The sequence below is a fragment of the Hemiscyllium ocellatum genome, chromosome 36, assembly GCF_020745735.1.
Source record: "Hemiscyllium ocellatum isolate sHemOce1 chromosome 36, sHemOce1.pat.X.cur, whole genome shotgun sequence".
In the NCBI taxonomy this organism is placed as follows: Eukaryota; Metazoa; Chordata; class Chondrichthyes; order Orectolobiformes; family Hemiscylliidae; genus Hemiscyllium; species Hemiscyllium ocellatum.
Window position 1 is genome coordinate 26,161,349 of NC_083436.1, and position 15,314 is coordinate 26,176,662.

The window sequence follows — 15,314 nt, forward strand, 5'->3', positions numbered from 1 at the left end:
AGAGTTGAAGAAGTATATATACAAAAACTATTCGATCTTAACTATAAAGAACTATTACGACCAAAAAAACCATAAAGAAAACCAACTATAAAACCTTGAATAGAAACTCTTGCCCCTGCCCATAGGGGGCACTCACCCTATCCATTCACTTTTTCACAGCTCCTTCAAACCTGGACTGTGTCCCAGCCTTAAGCCAGAAAAAAAAGAGATGATCCTTAAATCAACAGAAAAAAGACCAAGTTAGGATGAGCACTCCGCCCATCCCCAGCTTCATGTCACCCCTACTTGTGACTAAAAGAGAAACAGAACAAACCAAAAAAAGGGGTAGAGTCAACAAAGAACATCCACAAAATTTCCCAACAGAAAGTCCAGTTATTAAAAAAAATAGGAACAACTTATTCCAAGGTTTTTTCCCCCCATTTTGGAAAAGAGAATTATTAGGAAGAAAGAAAGGAATTTAAAAAAAGGGAAAACATAGGGAAAGATAGAAACATTAACTGTATTCTTCAGGACAATCCATCTATTTTAAAGTGTCTACAAAGTTTTTAGCTTTATTCGCTGATTTAAATGTATAAACTGAGTCCTCGTGAGGAAACGGAACACTGCGAGATATCTCATGGAGTACAGGATGCCCAGGTTCCTCAGCCTCTTTTTAACTTCATCGGTGGCTCAGTGGCTAGTGCTGCTGCCTCACAGCACAAGGGGCTCAGGTTTGATTCTAGCCTTGGGCGGCAGTCTGTGTGGAGTTTGCACATTCTCCCAGTGTCTGCGTGGGTTTCCTCCTGGTACTCCAGTTTCCTCCCACAGTCCAAAGATGTGCAGGTTAGGTGAATTGGCCATGCTAAATTGCCCATAGTGTTAGGTGCATTAGTCAGAGGGAAATGGGACTGGGTGGGCTACTCTTCAGGGGGTCAATGTGGACTTGTTGGGCTGAAGGGCCTGTTTCCACACTGTAGGGAATCTAATCTGAAGGACTTCCTCATTCAAATTACAGCTGCAGAGAAATCCTGGAGAAACATGATTTTTGACCCCATGTACAGCAGTGCCTGCTGATCTTTTCCCAGGGATTTGGAAGCTTCTATGACTTTTTGCTTGCCCTTATATGAGTGGAAGTGCACTAGGACCGACAGGGGCGCTGCACTGGCCCTGACCTGTGCACTATAACCTGATACGCCCTTTCAATCTGAAGCCTGCTGGACTTGATGTGAAGGCCCAAAAACTTTGGCAGCCAGCTTTCAAAGAAGCTGACTGACTGCTCACACTCCTCACCTTCAGAGAACCCGACAATTCGGAGATTTATCCTCCAACCTCGATTTTCGAGGTCATCAATATGGTCTCACAAGGCTCGCACCTCTCGCTCCAGCACCTGGAACTGACGAGATGAGGACTCCATCACAGCTTTCGAGGCCTTAGTTCAACTCTCCACCTCCTCCAGCCTCTCCCCGAGGCCCTGGATCTCCTGCTCATGCTTCTGCAGCATGGATACGATAGGTTGGACCTGGGCACGAATCTCCCCGTGGATCTCCTCAATCGCAGCCCCAACTTTCAAGGTAAGTCTCTCCATCATCACAGCAAATTCCTGAGAGTCTGTCAGGTCCCCGGGGTTTCAGGAGAGGCTGCTGCTGCTGCTGCTGCATTCTCTGGTGTGGTAGGAGCTGCAGGGGAATGCTGCTGTTTGCTCACTTCTTTTCCCTTTGGCACCCTTCCCACTCTTAAATATTAACAAATATGTGTTCTGTAAGGTTTCAAACTAATAATTCCACCACATAAGTTGGCCAAGGATGGCAAAAAACACGAGTATGCCTTTGATGTTAGGCAGAGCTGTCCACAGCAGTTCTACAGAATCGCCGCCATCTTGCCGAGTCCAGAAATCAGAGCTAGCTTTTCTCTGAAAGGAGAACTGCTGCGCTGTCCAAGGTGCTACCTTTCAAATTAGGTAGACTAAGGTCCATCTATCTGCTCAAATGAAAGTAAAAGGTGTCATATTACAACCCAAAAAGTGGTGAGAGTTGGGCTTGTTCTCCCCTGTATTCTACTCAACAACTTCTATCCCAAACCAACAACACTAGTAAGTAGACCATCTGATCATTACCAGATTGTCACTTAGGATCCTTCTGTGAAATTTGGCTTTCACTTCTTGATTACAATACAGATTGCACTTCAAAGATATGTCAATGATTGTCCATTGGTTTTCTCATTAGGGTCTTTTTGGAGGATACATTCGTGGCTAATGCCACAAGTTTGTGCCATATGTGCAAGGGCAGCATTTTCTAAATTCTTATTGAGGCTGCATGGTCAGAACGTAGAGGACTGATGTGATATCATGGGTGAAACTGCATGCACACAGATGCACCACAATGACCATATTATATTTGGGAATATACGCTCCGTTTGGACTGTTATCTCCACAGGATCACAACAAAGTCCATTTGCAATACATCAACCCTATCAAACTTCCTTATTTCAAATCAATTTGATCAAGCTAGCTAAATGAAAATTACTTTGAATAAATTTGTTTGGAGCTTGTGGCATTGTCACCGCATCCCTTCCTTTGAGCAGAAGGTTGGGTTCATGTCCCACCTATTCCCCGAAGTGTGTGGCTTTCTTTAATTAATCTATTCTTGGTTAAGTGGCTGTTAATCTTGTAACAGATTATTATTTCTAATGGCTTTATGATACCAAGGGTAAAGGGTTACACCCGAAACACTGACTTCTCCACCCCTTGATGCTGCCGGGCCTGCTATGTTCTTTCAGCCTCCTGTTTGTCTACCGAGGCTAAACTAGGCAGACTTGCAGTTGCTCACTTATCGTTACACAATTTTTTGAACAAATGTGTAACTTTGCAATTTCCAAAAATTCTACTGGAATGGATTTCTTAATTGGTTATGAGATTGCTAGACATGGTTGGGGGGTTTTAATACGTGTTTTATGCCCAGCTCATCAAAAATTCTATATCACTATTACCATTTTCCTTGATTGCTATAATCAACTTTCATTGTGGGTATAGATATAAGAGCAGCTTTTGAATGAACTAATAATTTAGAAATTACATGAGAAGCAACAGCCCTTATTACAATCGTAACAATGCTTACAATTGTGATGAAGTTAAAAATCACGCAACACTAGGTTATAGCCCAACAGGTTTAATTGGACTATAACCTGGTATTGTGAGATTTTTAACTTTTGTACACCCCAATTCAACACCGGCATCTCCAAATCATGACCACAATTGTGATATATTCTTACATTATTATAGTCACATATAACATGAGATATGCTTTTAGTTATGTAACAGTACAATATTTTAAGTACAACATTTGTAAGAGTTTTGCAATAGGTGCACTGATAAACTTTTTAATTACCTTTAAAAGAGAACCAAAGTCTTGTGAAAGTCTTTCAGCGAACAGTGTTTATTTGTAAACACAAACTATTTCATAATGCTTCATACTGCACTTACAAAACCGTGACAAATGGGATGGAGTTGAAGAAACATACACTTTAAAGGAGGCATCAATATTGGTTTGTACTACATTATATTACATTTGTATGCATTGTGGAAACAGATAATTACCAATCAGAAATACAAATCAAAATCACTGGTTCCTAAAGTTTCAAACTATTGCAACCATTCCCTTGGGAAAACTTCACAACCCTGGTTCTTCACCCCTATTCCTCCTCATTCTGGGTTCCTGTCTCATACCACCCCAACAGGCCTCTATCCACACATCCACCTTGGCCCCTATTTCAACTCCACCTCATCCTGCCTGGGTGCTCATATCCACTTAGCATCTATCCACATTCTACAATATTCCTGGCCTCTTTTCCAACTCCACCAAACTCTGGGTGTCAGTCACAAATCTAGGCTTCTATCCTAATTCCATTACAGTGAGCAGACATGCTAGTTGACTCAGCGCAATCCTGCTGTTCTATTCACTGTTCGAATGCCTTGGCAATTTCCTACAAATAATTTAAACTTGACAAAGATTTTTTGGCAAAGATAAACTGGGCCTGTGAAAGAAAGTCTGTCTGAAATGCAAGTTCTTTTCTATAACCACCAATAACATCACATATAGCAGACCTACATCTCTCCTCACTCCAGCCCATCCTGCCTTTAAAACTACCACTTCCGTACCAAGGGCTCCATTGCTGGATACCTTTTCAAATGATCCTGAGAGACATCGTTACACGACCTTACAGCTTCAACATCCCTCCCCCAGACAAAAATGTGCATTATGTCAGTGCGCCAACCTCCCATGACTTTTCAACATGGCCCAGCTTTGACTTTTGAATATCTGGCCGACTGAGCTTCCATCCCCTTTTCTGGGATCCTTTGCAAACCACTGGCCTGTCTGCACCACATCCCATTCTGCAGGGGTCTCTGTCCCAACATCTGACACTGCACTCCTTCTCCACCCTTGGCCCCAACTCTTGCTCAACTCATTCTTGATCTCTAAATTTACCCTCAGCACCTTTACTCATTCCCACCCCAATCCGGACCCCTATACGTTCCCAGTCTCTAATCCTACAACTTCTCCAACACCACCACCACGCTCCCCCCCCCCGACCCCATCCCATCCCATCTCACCCTCCCACTCATGACTTCAATTCCTACTTTTGGTTCCTACTGCCAAACCCCATTCTGGGCCCTATACCTACACAGTCCCTATTCTCACTCCACCCCACTCTGAGCTCATAAACACATTCTGCCTCTAACCCAAACCCCATTCTACTCAAAGCCCCTTGAAATAACTCCACAGGCAATAAAGTCACCCTTTATTTACACATGCATAGTCCTTGACACTAGTCCATTTCCCTCAGAGACTGCTCATAGTGTGAACAGCACCTGACCCTCCTGTTTATATCTGTCAATCAGCACTCCAAGTTAACAGCCCCAATCAGGGAACTCATAGTCTGTGACATCCACCTGGTTCATTACAACCTAGTCTCATGCCCATCCCACCTGGGCCTAAATATTTTAAAAACTCTATTCCTAGCCTCACTGTATTCTAGCCATTTATTCCACCTCTAGACTTCCAATCCCACTCCTATCCCTCACCCTCAGCCCCTCCCTGTCTCTTGTGAAGTTTAAAGCAATGACGACAGACATGTCAATCACTCTTTAAAGGTCACAGGGCGTCAGCCTGACAAGAAACTCCTGGATGGATCAAAAATTATTTCATACTCTGTAATAACTTATCATTCCGTGAGTGTGTTGTTCTTTTGACACTTACAGAGGATCAGATTCGTCTAGAAGCTGCCTTTGGTGTTCTGTCGATGGCTCCAGCTGGATTACACTGATGTGAATGGGTGGGTAAATAAACAAACAAACACTGACAGGAAGCAGCTGGGGGAACCAGATCCTCCCGCGGAACTCCACTCGGGGTTATTCTTTCCCCCCGGAAGGTTCAATTTGGTGACAACACCGAGCTCTTCGGCGGTTTTTTAAAAAAAGATCCGAGCGCCGGAAGAAGGGGGTGAGTGTGTGCGGCCTGTCCCGGTGTTTTAAAAAAAGCGTCGGTTGAATAAAACGGCGACAGCGGATGATTGTGCGGTGATTGATTTTTAAGGGTGACGTCTCGGGCTTCAACTGCGGTCGGTGTCGGTTTGTTTATGGGGGGGGGGGAGGGGAGGACGGGGAGACCCGCCAGAGTCAGGTCAGTGCCCTCCGGCCACGCCCCATTTCCAGGGGAACTAGGCTCCGCCCCCTCTCTGTCCGTCTCCAGGGGCACTTGGCCCCGCCCCTTCTCCATTCCAGCTGCTTGAGTACCTGGCCCCGCCCCCTCACTATACGTCTCCAAGGGAACCGAGCCCCGCGCAGTATCCAGGAGTACCTCTTCCAGCTTCCCTCCCCTTTCCGACCCCTGGGGTATCGGGCCCCTCCTCCAACCATAGCCCCGCCCCCTCAGTCTCCTGGTGTACCTGGCCCCGCCTCCACCTTGTCACCTGGGGAACTTGGCCCCGCCCCCTCCATCTCCTGGGTAACTGGCTCCTCACTCCTCCAGTCCCATAGGAACCTTTCATAGAACAGAACAGCACAGAACAGGCCCTTCAGCCCACAATGTTGTGCCGACCACTGATCCTCATGTATGCACCCTCAAATTTCTGTGACCATATGCATGTCCAGCAGACTCTTAAATATCCCCAGTGACCCTGCCTCCACAACTGCTGCTGGCAGCGCATTCCATGCTCTCACAACTCTGTAAAGAACCCACCTCTGACATCCCCTCTATACTTTCCTCCAACCAGCTTAAAACTATGACCCCCTCGTGTTAGTCATTTCTGCCCTGGGAAATCTTTCGAATGGATGGGAGTAGCCATTAAGTTGTTTCTGTCTCTATAAGATGCTGGAGATCAGTGTCAAAAGTGTGGTACCAGATGCTGCCAGTCCAGCCATTTCAATTTTTATTTCAAATTCTTAGCCTCCACAGTATTTTACTTTTGTGTAACAGAGGACTTCTTGCTGTAATCTTTCATTGAAACTGTGTTTTTTTTGTTTTTTTCAAAAGAGAATTGGTTTCAATATAAGGAAAGAATAAATGGGAACCTGAGAGGCAAATTTTTCATTTGAGGGTGGTACGCTTATGGAATGAGTGGTCAATGTAAGTGGTTGAGGTGGTTACACTAACATTTAAAAGACATTTGGACAAATACATGACAGGAAAGGTTTAGAAGGACATGGGCCAAGTGCATTGAAATGGGTTAGTGTGCATGGACATTTTGGTTGTCATGGACCACTTATGCTGAAGGGCCTGTGTCTGCTGTAGAACTCTATGAATTTCTGTAGATACAGCAACAAATTACTATGGCTGCTGGAAATCTGATTGGATTACAAAGTTAAAAATCACACAACACCAGGTTATAGTCCAACAGGTTTATTTGGCAGCAGTAGCTTTTGGAGCACTACTTCATCAGGTGGTTGTGGAGTATACTATTGTTTGACACAGAATTTATAGCAAAAGCTTACAGTGTGATGTAACTGAAATTATATATTGAAAAAGACCTGAATTGTTTAAGTCTCTCATCTTTTAGAATGGGCATGTTGGTTAAGTTCTTTCATATGTAAATCTTTAACTTTGTACACCCCAGTCCAACACTGGCACCTCCAAATCATAATTAGATTACAGAGAGTTTTGGATCAGCAATGATCCTCTTAAATGGTGGAACAGGCTCTAGGGGCCGAATAGCCTACTCTTGTTACTATTTCCTATGGCGTGAATGAGTTGAACAGTCTGCTAATTGTTTGAAAGAAAATTTAAGTATTTTAGGTACTAATTTTGGGAGCTAATCGGAAACGAGAAGGATGGCTACATTTCAGCTCTGAAGGAGTACCTGAAAATATTCTCCCGTCTTTGTTTGCACAATATTGGTTTATTGGTTCTTTTTCTACTTCTGAAAATGTGTTGCTGGTTAAAGCACAGCAGGTTAGGCAGCATCCAAGGAATAGGAAATTCGACGTTTCGGGCATAAGCCCTTCATCAGGAATGAGGAGAGTGTGCCAAGCAGGCTAAGATAAAAGGTAGGGAGGAGGGACTTGGGGGTGGGGCGATGGAGATGTGATAGGTGGAAGGAGGTCAAGGTGAGGGTGATAGGCCGGAGTGGGGTGGGGGCGGAGAGGTCAGGAAGAAGATTGCAGGTTAGGAAGGCGGTGCTGAGTTGAGGGGACCGACTGAGACAAGGTGGGGGGAGGGGAAATGAGGAAACTGGAGAAATCCGAGTTCATCCCTTGTGGTTGGAGGGTTCCCAGACGGAAGATGAGGCGCTCCTCCTCCAGCCGTCGTGTTGTTATGTTCTGCCGGTGGAGGAGTCCAAGGACCTGCATGTCCTCGGTGGAGTGGGAGGGAGAGTTAAAGTGTTGAGCCACGGGGTGGTTGGGTTGGTTGGTCTGGGCGTCCCTGAGGTGTTCTCTGAAGCGTTCCGCAAGTAGGCGGCCCGTCTCCCCAATATAGGGGAGGCCACATCGGGTGCAGCGGATGCAATAAATGATGTGTGTGGAGGTACAGGTGAACTTGTGGCGGATATGGAAGGATCCCTTGGGGCCTTGGAGGGAAGTGAGGGAGGAGGTGTGGGCGCAAGTTTTACATTTCCTGCGGTTGCAGGGGAAGGTGCCGGGAGTGGAGGTTGGGTTGGTGGGGGGTGTGGACCTGACGAGGGAGTCACGAAGGGAGTGGTCTTTGCGGAACGCTGATAGGGGAGGGGAGGGAAATATATCCCTGTTGGTGGGGTCCGTTTGGAGTTGGCGGAAATGACGGCGGATGATACGTTGTATACGGAGGTTGGTGGGGTGGTAGGTGAGAACCAGTGGGGTTCTGTCTTGGTGGCGGTTGGAGGAGCGGGGCTCAAGGGCGGAGGAGCGGGAAGTGGAGGAGATGCGGTGGAGGGCATCGTCGATCACGTTTGGGGGGAATCTGCGGTCCTTAAAGAAGGAGGCCCTCCAACCACAAGGGATGAACTCAGATTTGTCCAGTTTCCTCAATTTCCCCTCCCCCCACCTTGTCTCAGTCGGTTCCCTCAACTCAGCACCGCCCTCCTAACCTGCAATCTTCTTCCTGACCTCTCCGCCCCCACCCCACTCCGGCCTATCACCCTCACCTTGACCTCCTTCCACCTATCACATCTCCATCGCTCCTCCCCCAAGTCCCTCCTCCCTACCTTTTATCTTAGCCTGCTTGGCACACTCTCCTCATTCCTGATGAAGGGCTTATGCCCGAAACGTCGAATTTCCTATTCCTTGGATGCTGCCTAACCTGCTGTGCTTTAACCAGCAACATATTTTCAACTGTGATCTCCAGCATCTGCAGACCTCATTTTTTACCCTCTTTTTCTACTTCAGCAGCATTGCTTTATGTAGGGAAGGCTGTGTCTTATCATCCTGATTAACTTTTTGAGGAAGTGACCAAAATTGTTTGAGGGCAGGGACGGTAGATGTTGTCTACGTAGACTTTAGCAAGGCCTTTCATGGCGGGCTGATACAAAAGTTGAAGTCACATAGGATCCACGATGAACTGGTGAGATGGATACAGAAGTAGTTTTAGTCATAGAAGAAAGAGTAGCAGTGGAAGTGTTTTTCCCTGATTGGAGATCTGAGACCAGTGGTGTTCTGCAGGAATTAGTGCTGGGACCTCTGTTGTCTGTAATATGATTTGGGGGAGAATATGGGTTGCCTAATGAGTAAGTTTGTGATGACATAAGGATTGAGTGAGCTGCAGATAAAGAGCTACAGAGGCACAGATAGGCTGCAAGTTCGAGTGGAAAAATTGGCAGATGGCGTTGAATCCAGGTAAATGCGAGGTGATGTGCTTTGGAAGGTTTCAGTAGCGGAAAATACAGTAAATGGCAGAATACTTAGTAGCACTGACATACAGTGAGATCGAGATATACAGGTCCACAGTTCCCTGAAAGTGGCAACATAAGTGGGTAAGGTGGTCAAGAAGGCATGGAGCATGCTTGCCTTCATTAGATGGAGCATAGAGTATAAAAATTAGCAAGTCATATTGCAGCTGTTTGGAACTTTAGATAAGTCACATTTGGAATATTGTGTACAGTTCTGGTTGTCACACTACGAGAATGATGTGGCGGCTTTTGGAGAGAGTACAGAAACAGTGTACCAGAATGTTGCCTGATTTGGAGGGTATTAGCTATGAGGATAGATTGGACAAACTTTGCTTACACTTGAATATCAGAGGATGAGTGGTGACCTGACAATAGTTTACAAAATTATGAGAGGCATGGATAGAATGGATATTGGAGTTTTTTTTTTACCCAGGGTAGAATTGTCAATTAATAGGGAATTTGGTTTAAGGTAAATGGAGGGAGGCTGAAAGGAGAGGTGAGAGGCAAAAGGTTTACACAGAGGGTGGAAGGTGCCTATAATCTGCTGCCAGAGGTGGTAATGGAGGTAGACACAATGGTATCATTTAAAAGGCATCTTGACGGATTTATGAATGAGGAATAGAGGGTTACAGACTGCATAGAGGCAAAGTTTTTTAGCTTAGCAAGGTATCATGTGTTGGTATAGTTTTGGTGGGCCAAAGGGCCTGATCCTGTGTTGTGCTGTTCTTTCTTCTACTTATGAAGCTGTGGAGATTTATTTTTTTAAACAGGGTACCCACAAGTTAGGATAAGACATGTTTCAAATGTAACAGAAGCTGTTAGATACCAGAATATTAATTCCTGAAATTAAGTTTTCAAATTATGTTGTGATCTGAAATGTATTGAAAGATAGAAAGCTTAACCAGATCAAGACAATATTCTTGTTCCTATTTGATTTTACAATGCTAAGCATTTTAAAAAATATAGAGTGCAAACAGTAGGTCAAAGTATTTTGTTTTAAAGTTAGCGTGCCTAACTATCCTATACCAATGTTAATTTGCGGTTATTTTTAAGTAATCTGATTGGTTAGTTGCTTAGAAGACATATAATGAGTAGTTGATAGTGCAGCAAATTGTTTAGTAAATGTAAAGTCTCCATGGTCTTACCAGATCATTGGGTTGCTCTCATCAGAGAGAGGTAAGTAGAAGTAGTTTAACTTGAGGGTTACTATGATACAAGAGGAGAGGTTGAGAATGAGTGTTCTTCATGGTAACTTCAGCAAATCTGGGAATTGAACCCATGTTGTTGGCATCACTCTGCTTTGCAAGCCAGCCATTCAGCCAACTGAGCTAACCAACTTCTTTCTTTGTGGGCACCAAGGCAACAGATTTTTGTTCCACAACAACCAAGTCTTGTGCCATAATATTTCAATCGAAGATGTTCACGCATTGTCTGAGTAAAACTGTGTTGGAAGTGTTCTGAAGTTCACAATTCCATGTCAGTGAGCAGATTAGACAAAAATCAAAATTTCATTATAAAAGAATTTCTATTTTCTAATCCTGTATATTTCCACAATGCAAAATAAAATTGATCTTGCTTTAGTTGTGGTGGATGACCAACCAAAGGAAAGAGAGAGCTTGCATTTGTATAGTGCTTTTGACAACCTCAGGATGTGCATTAAATTAACGTATTTCTTGACAACAACCACTGATATACTGCAGGATTCACAACAATCAAATTGCTGCCCAATTTGGATGTCAGAGCCCAGCACATGAGTGCAAAAGATAAGGCTGCAGCATTTGCTACAATCTTCAGCCAAAAGTGCAAGTGGATGATCCATCTTGGCCTCCTCCAGAGAACCCCATTTTGCAGATATCAGTCTTCAGCAAATTTGATTCACTCCATGTGATATCAAGAAACACTTGGAAGTACCAGATCCTGCAACAGCTGTGGGCCCAGTCAATATTCCGGCAATAATACTGAAGACTTATGCTCCAGAACTTGCTGCATCCCTAGCCAAGTTGTTTAAGTAAAGCAATAACACTGGCATCTACTTGACAATGTTGAAAATTACCCAAGTAAGTCCTGGACACACAAAGCAGGACAAATCCAACCTGGTCAAATACTATCCTCATCAGTCTACCCTCAATCATTCATAAAGTGATAGAAGGTATTATCAACATAATCTGCTCAGCAATAACCTGCTCACTAATACCAGGTTAGAGGTCAGTCATCTCAGCCGCAGGCTCTGCAGGAATTTCTCAGGGTAGTGTCCTGGGCCCAACCATCTTCAGCTGCTTCATCAATAATCCTCCCTTCTTCATTTTGTCAAAAGTGGAAATGTTAACTGATAACTACACAATATTTAGCACTGCTCACAATTCCTCAGATACTGAAGCAGTCCATATCCAATTGCAGAAAGACCTGTACAATATCCAGACTTTAGCAGTCAAGTGGCAGGTAACATTTGCACCACACAATTGCCAGACAATGACCATCTCCAATCGGAATAATCCATCACTCCTTGACATTCAATGGCAGCTGCTTGATCAGTACCGCACCCACAGATATCTACTCCCTCTCCCAACAATGCTCAACTGCAGTGTGTACCGTCTACAAGATTCACTGCAGAAATTTACCAAAGGTCCTTAGAAAACCCACAGCCATTATCATCGAGAAGGCAAGGGCTGCAGAAAAATGGGAACTCCACCATCGGCATGTTTCTGTCCTAGCCATGTATCATTGGGACAAAATCCTGGAATTCCCTCTGCATAACATTGTGAGAGTACTGTTTTGAAGACGTGGGTGTACTGTACCTTTAAGAGAGCTAAACGCTAGCAGTGACAGCAGCAAGTATTCTCAATAAGCTACAGTGTAACAGGTCCTCCAGCTACACCTCAGGAAAGATGTTCTAGTCCAGTTGCACAAGTGTCTCCAAACCCAATTAACAAACAGAATAAACACTAGACTTACTCCTGTTTGCATACTCATAAGATTTAATCTTCATTCAAGCATAATGTGTGGCCAACATAACATTTTTACAGGTAGTAATCACCAGAATTTCAAAGAATTATACAGCATAGAAGGCCATTCAGTGTATTGTGATGGTGCCAGCTGGCTCCTTGAAGAGCTGGGGGTTTTTTTGTATCAGTGTATAATTCTTTTCTCAAGAATAGTTCTGTAAATTTTTAAAATATTTTTCCCAAGAATAAATAGAATTTTGTTTTACAATTTTTTTCAGACAGTATATTTCAGGTCATCTCATGGCATATATGTTTAAAACATCGCCAATCAAAACACATATTTTAAGAACCATATTAGTAAGAACAGAGGAGACGGTAAAAGACGGAGAGGTGTGGGATCAGACTAAGGCTCATTCAAGTGAAACATAACTTAATTCCTTTACAATCCAGCTCCTTCAAGAGAGAAACCAGCATCATATTGTTTTTTCTACTTATCTGCCAATTATTAATGACTTACATAGTTAGACTCCCAAATCTCGATGCCGTTCTATAATTCCTAGCTTCCTCCATTCCGAAAATACTGATTTATCTTCCTTCTGTTCAAAGTAATGATCTTGAATGTGCTAAATCAATATACAGACCTGTCTAATTTAGGGTCATCAGCAAGCTTGGAAATACATCTCTTTAGCCAATGTTACCCACCTTATTGTTTCATTGTTTTAAGGTGAAGTTCGAAGGAAGGGTGTCTTGAATATTAAGCACAAAAAGATTGCACATTCATGAATTTGAGCATAAATAGTAATTATGGATGAGAATTAATTTGTCTGTTGTTTTCTGTGGTGGGAATGGCACTGGGAAAATACTGAATGAATCAAAAGAATAGGAGGCATTTGAATCACCGTGTTTGTGCCAGCTTTCTGAAAATTATCCAATTAGTCCCACTTTTCTGATGATCCCCAAAGCTGTGTTATGTCTCTTTGTTCAAGTGTGTACTGAATTCCATTTTTAAAGATGCTAATGAATTTGGTTCCACCACTCTTTCTAGTCATGTATTCCAAATCATAATCGCTTCTAAAGTAATAAGCTGTAATTCATTATCTTGTTTGACTCAAGTCTTCATTATTAACACTCATGAGCTTACAACTCATTTTCATCTCCCCCTGATTCTGCTTCAATATAATCTGTACCTTTAAATTTCACCAAACCAACCCTCATTAACATCCCATGCCATTAGGAACAGCTTCTGCCTATTCTGTTAAAACTCTTCATAATGTTAAATATTTTAATTACATCTCTCAATACCCTTTTGTGCTTTAAGGAGAATAATCCAAGCTTCTCTAGTTTCTTCTCATAGCTTATGCTTCTATTAAAAGTCCTCTGCACTCTCTTCAAATTCCTCCCTCAGTTGGATGCAACTGCAGCTGAGGAACAGCCATTTTTATTTTATAAAGCATAATTTCCATCATTTTGAACACTTTACATCTCTCTCTATAAACTCAAGTATTCTTTGTGTCTCTTTAACAATATTATCACCTTGTTACTCAGGGACCTTAGCCTCACCTTTCCTACTCATAGGCATGTCTCTATTTGGACATACATTGCTATTTGAAAACCCAAATGTTAATCATTTACAATTTTACATGATTGCCTCTTCATCTCTTTCTCGCTTTGTTTTAGATCTATAGTATATACACAGCGGTGTAATAGCTTTACTTTCACCAGATAGATTTTGAACTCACATAGACATCATCCTTTTCCAAGCCTATATTATTACAGGTAGTTCTTCTATAACGTGATGGTTGAATTCTGGTGCAACCCCACATTATAGAAAAATCACACTTTAGAAACAGCGCTTAAAGTGTTAGAGATATAATCATGTTACAGCCAACACACGTTTTAAAAGTTCACGCTTTAGAAATAGTGTCCCCAATTTGTCGATTGCAGTACAGTGAATTTGCATTAACAAAACGTGCTTTATGGCGAACAATCTGTGCTACCATTTGTATCTTTCTTGAATACGTTGTGACCAAGGCCAGAGGACCTAGGAATTGTCTTTGTCTTAAACGTGAATCTGGGTAATTTTATATTTCCTATTCTAAATTTTTCCAAATGGAAACATCCCCATAGAATCTACCTTGTCAAGTGCACTTGGGATCTTTATAATATTGTGGTGAGAATTGTTGAATTCACATTCCATTCCTTGTTTGAAATTATTGTTCTGTTATTAGCACAAGATTGTGTGGTAACTTATACCTATAGTTCAACAACAGATTTGAACTGTGTTTCTCCCCGATCTGATCCCACCTTTTACTGGACTATCTTTTTTCAAATACTATTGTCATCAGACAATATAGCATTAGAACAATGCACCAGTCCTCTATCCTTGCTTTTCTACAATGCTTCAACTCAAATTACTGCAATTAGTTGAAGCTTTTCCTCTCAGCACTAATTAGCCTCCCCTGCTAAGAGTTTGGTGTTGGCACTGTTTATAGGTTCCTCTGGCACTAGAACAGATTCCAATGCACCTTGAACCTGAAATCTTACTTCCTACACCAAGCATAAGGGATTGTAAATATTTCACAGATTACCACTTCAGAGCTCCTACTCTTTAGTACCCTGTCTCGCTCGTAAAACTCTGTCTGTAAAATTTGAACACTATTTTTGTATCCTGTGTTATTGATTATAGCATGGCTTCAATGTATTCCACTTTCACCTCAGCACAGAGCTCTGGACATATTCTGGGAGTGCTCCAATATGATAGCATTATAACTAATAAATTTCATCACCAAATCATAGTACAACAAAAGCAGAATTTAGATGAAAATATGTAATCAGTTATGGAATCAGATGGTATTCATAAACAAATGGAAATCCTCTTTTCCATTTGTTGTCAGGAGCCTTTGATTACACTTCAGCTTTGCAATCACCCACTAGAGGGTGTTGTAATCTATTGGATCTGTCACATGTGATCAAAGGCATAGAGGGCTATTTTAACATGACCCACTACTGGGAAACCCTGGGATCAAGTGGAATGCTGACTTT

At 42.8% G+C, this 15,314-nt stretch overlaps 2 protein-coding genes across 4 annotated transcripts in view; one reads left to right on the top strand and one right to left on the bottom strand.

Annotated features, from left to right (window-relative positions):
• Nucleotides 1–5,631, bottom strand: part of c36h4orf33 (chromosome 36 C4orf33 homolog) — a 42,785-nt gene extending 37,154 nt beyond the window's left edge. For 2 of the 3 annotated variants that reach the window (XR_009647070.1, XM_060851472.1), the window contains exon 1: nt 5,232–5,631. The gene's annotated coding sequence lies outside the window, so the exon portion shown is untranslated. The remainder of the gene's footprint in view (nt 1–5,231) is intronic. The other variant, XM_060851471.1, reaches the window with a different exon arrangement.
• The window catches only part of sclt1 (sodium channel and clathrin linker 1), a 116,265-nt gene continuing 106,346 nt past the window's right edge, over nt 5,396–15,314 (top strand). Inside the window, exon 1 of the mRNA XM_060851470.1 lies at nt 5,396–5,474. The gene's annotated coding sequence lies outside the window, so the exon portion shown is untranslated. The remainder of the gene's footprint in view (nt 5,475–15,314) is intronic.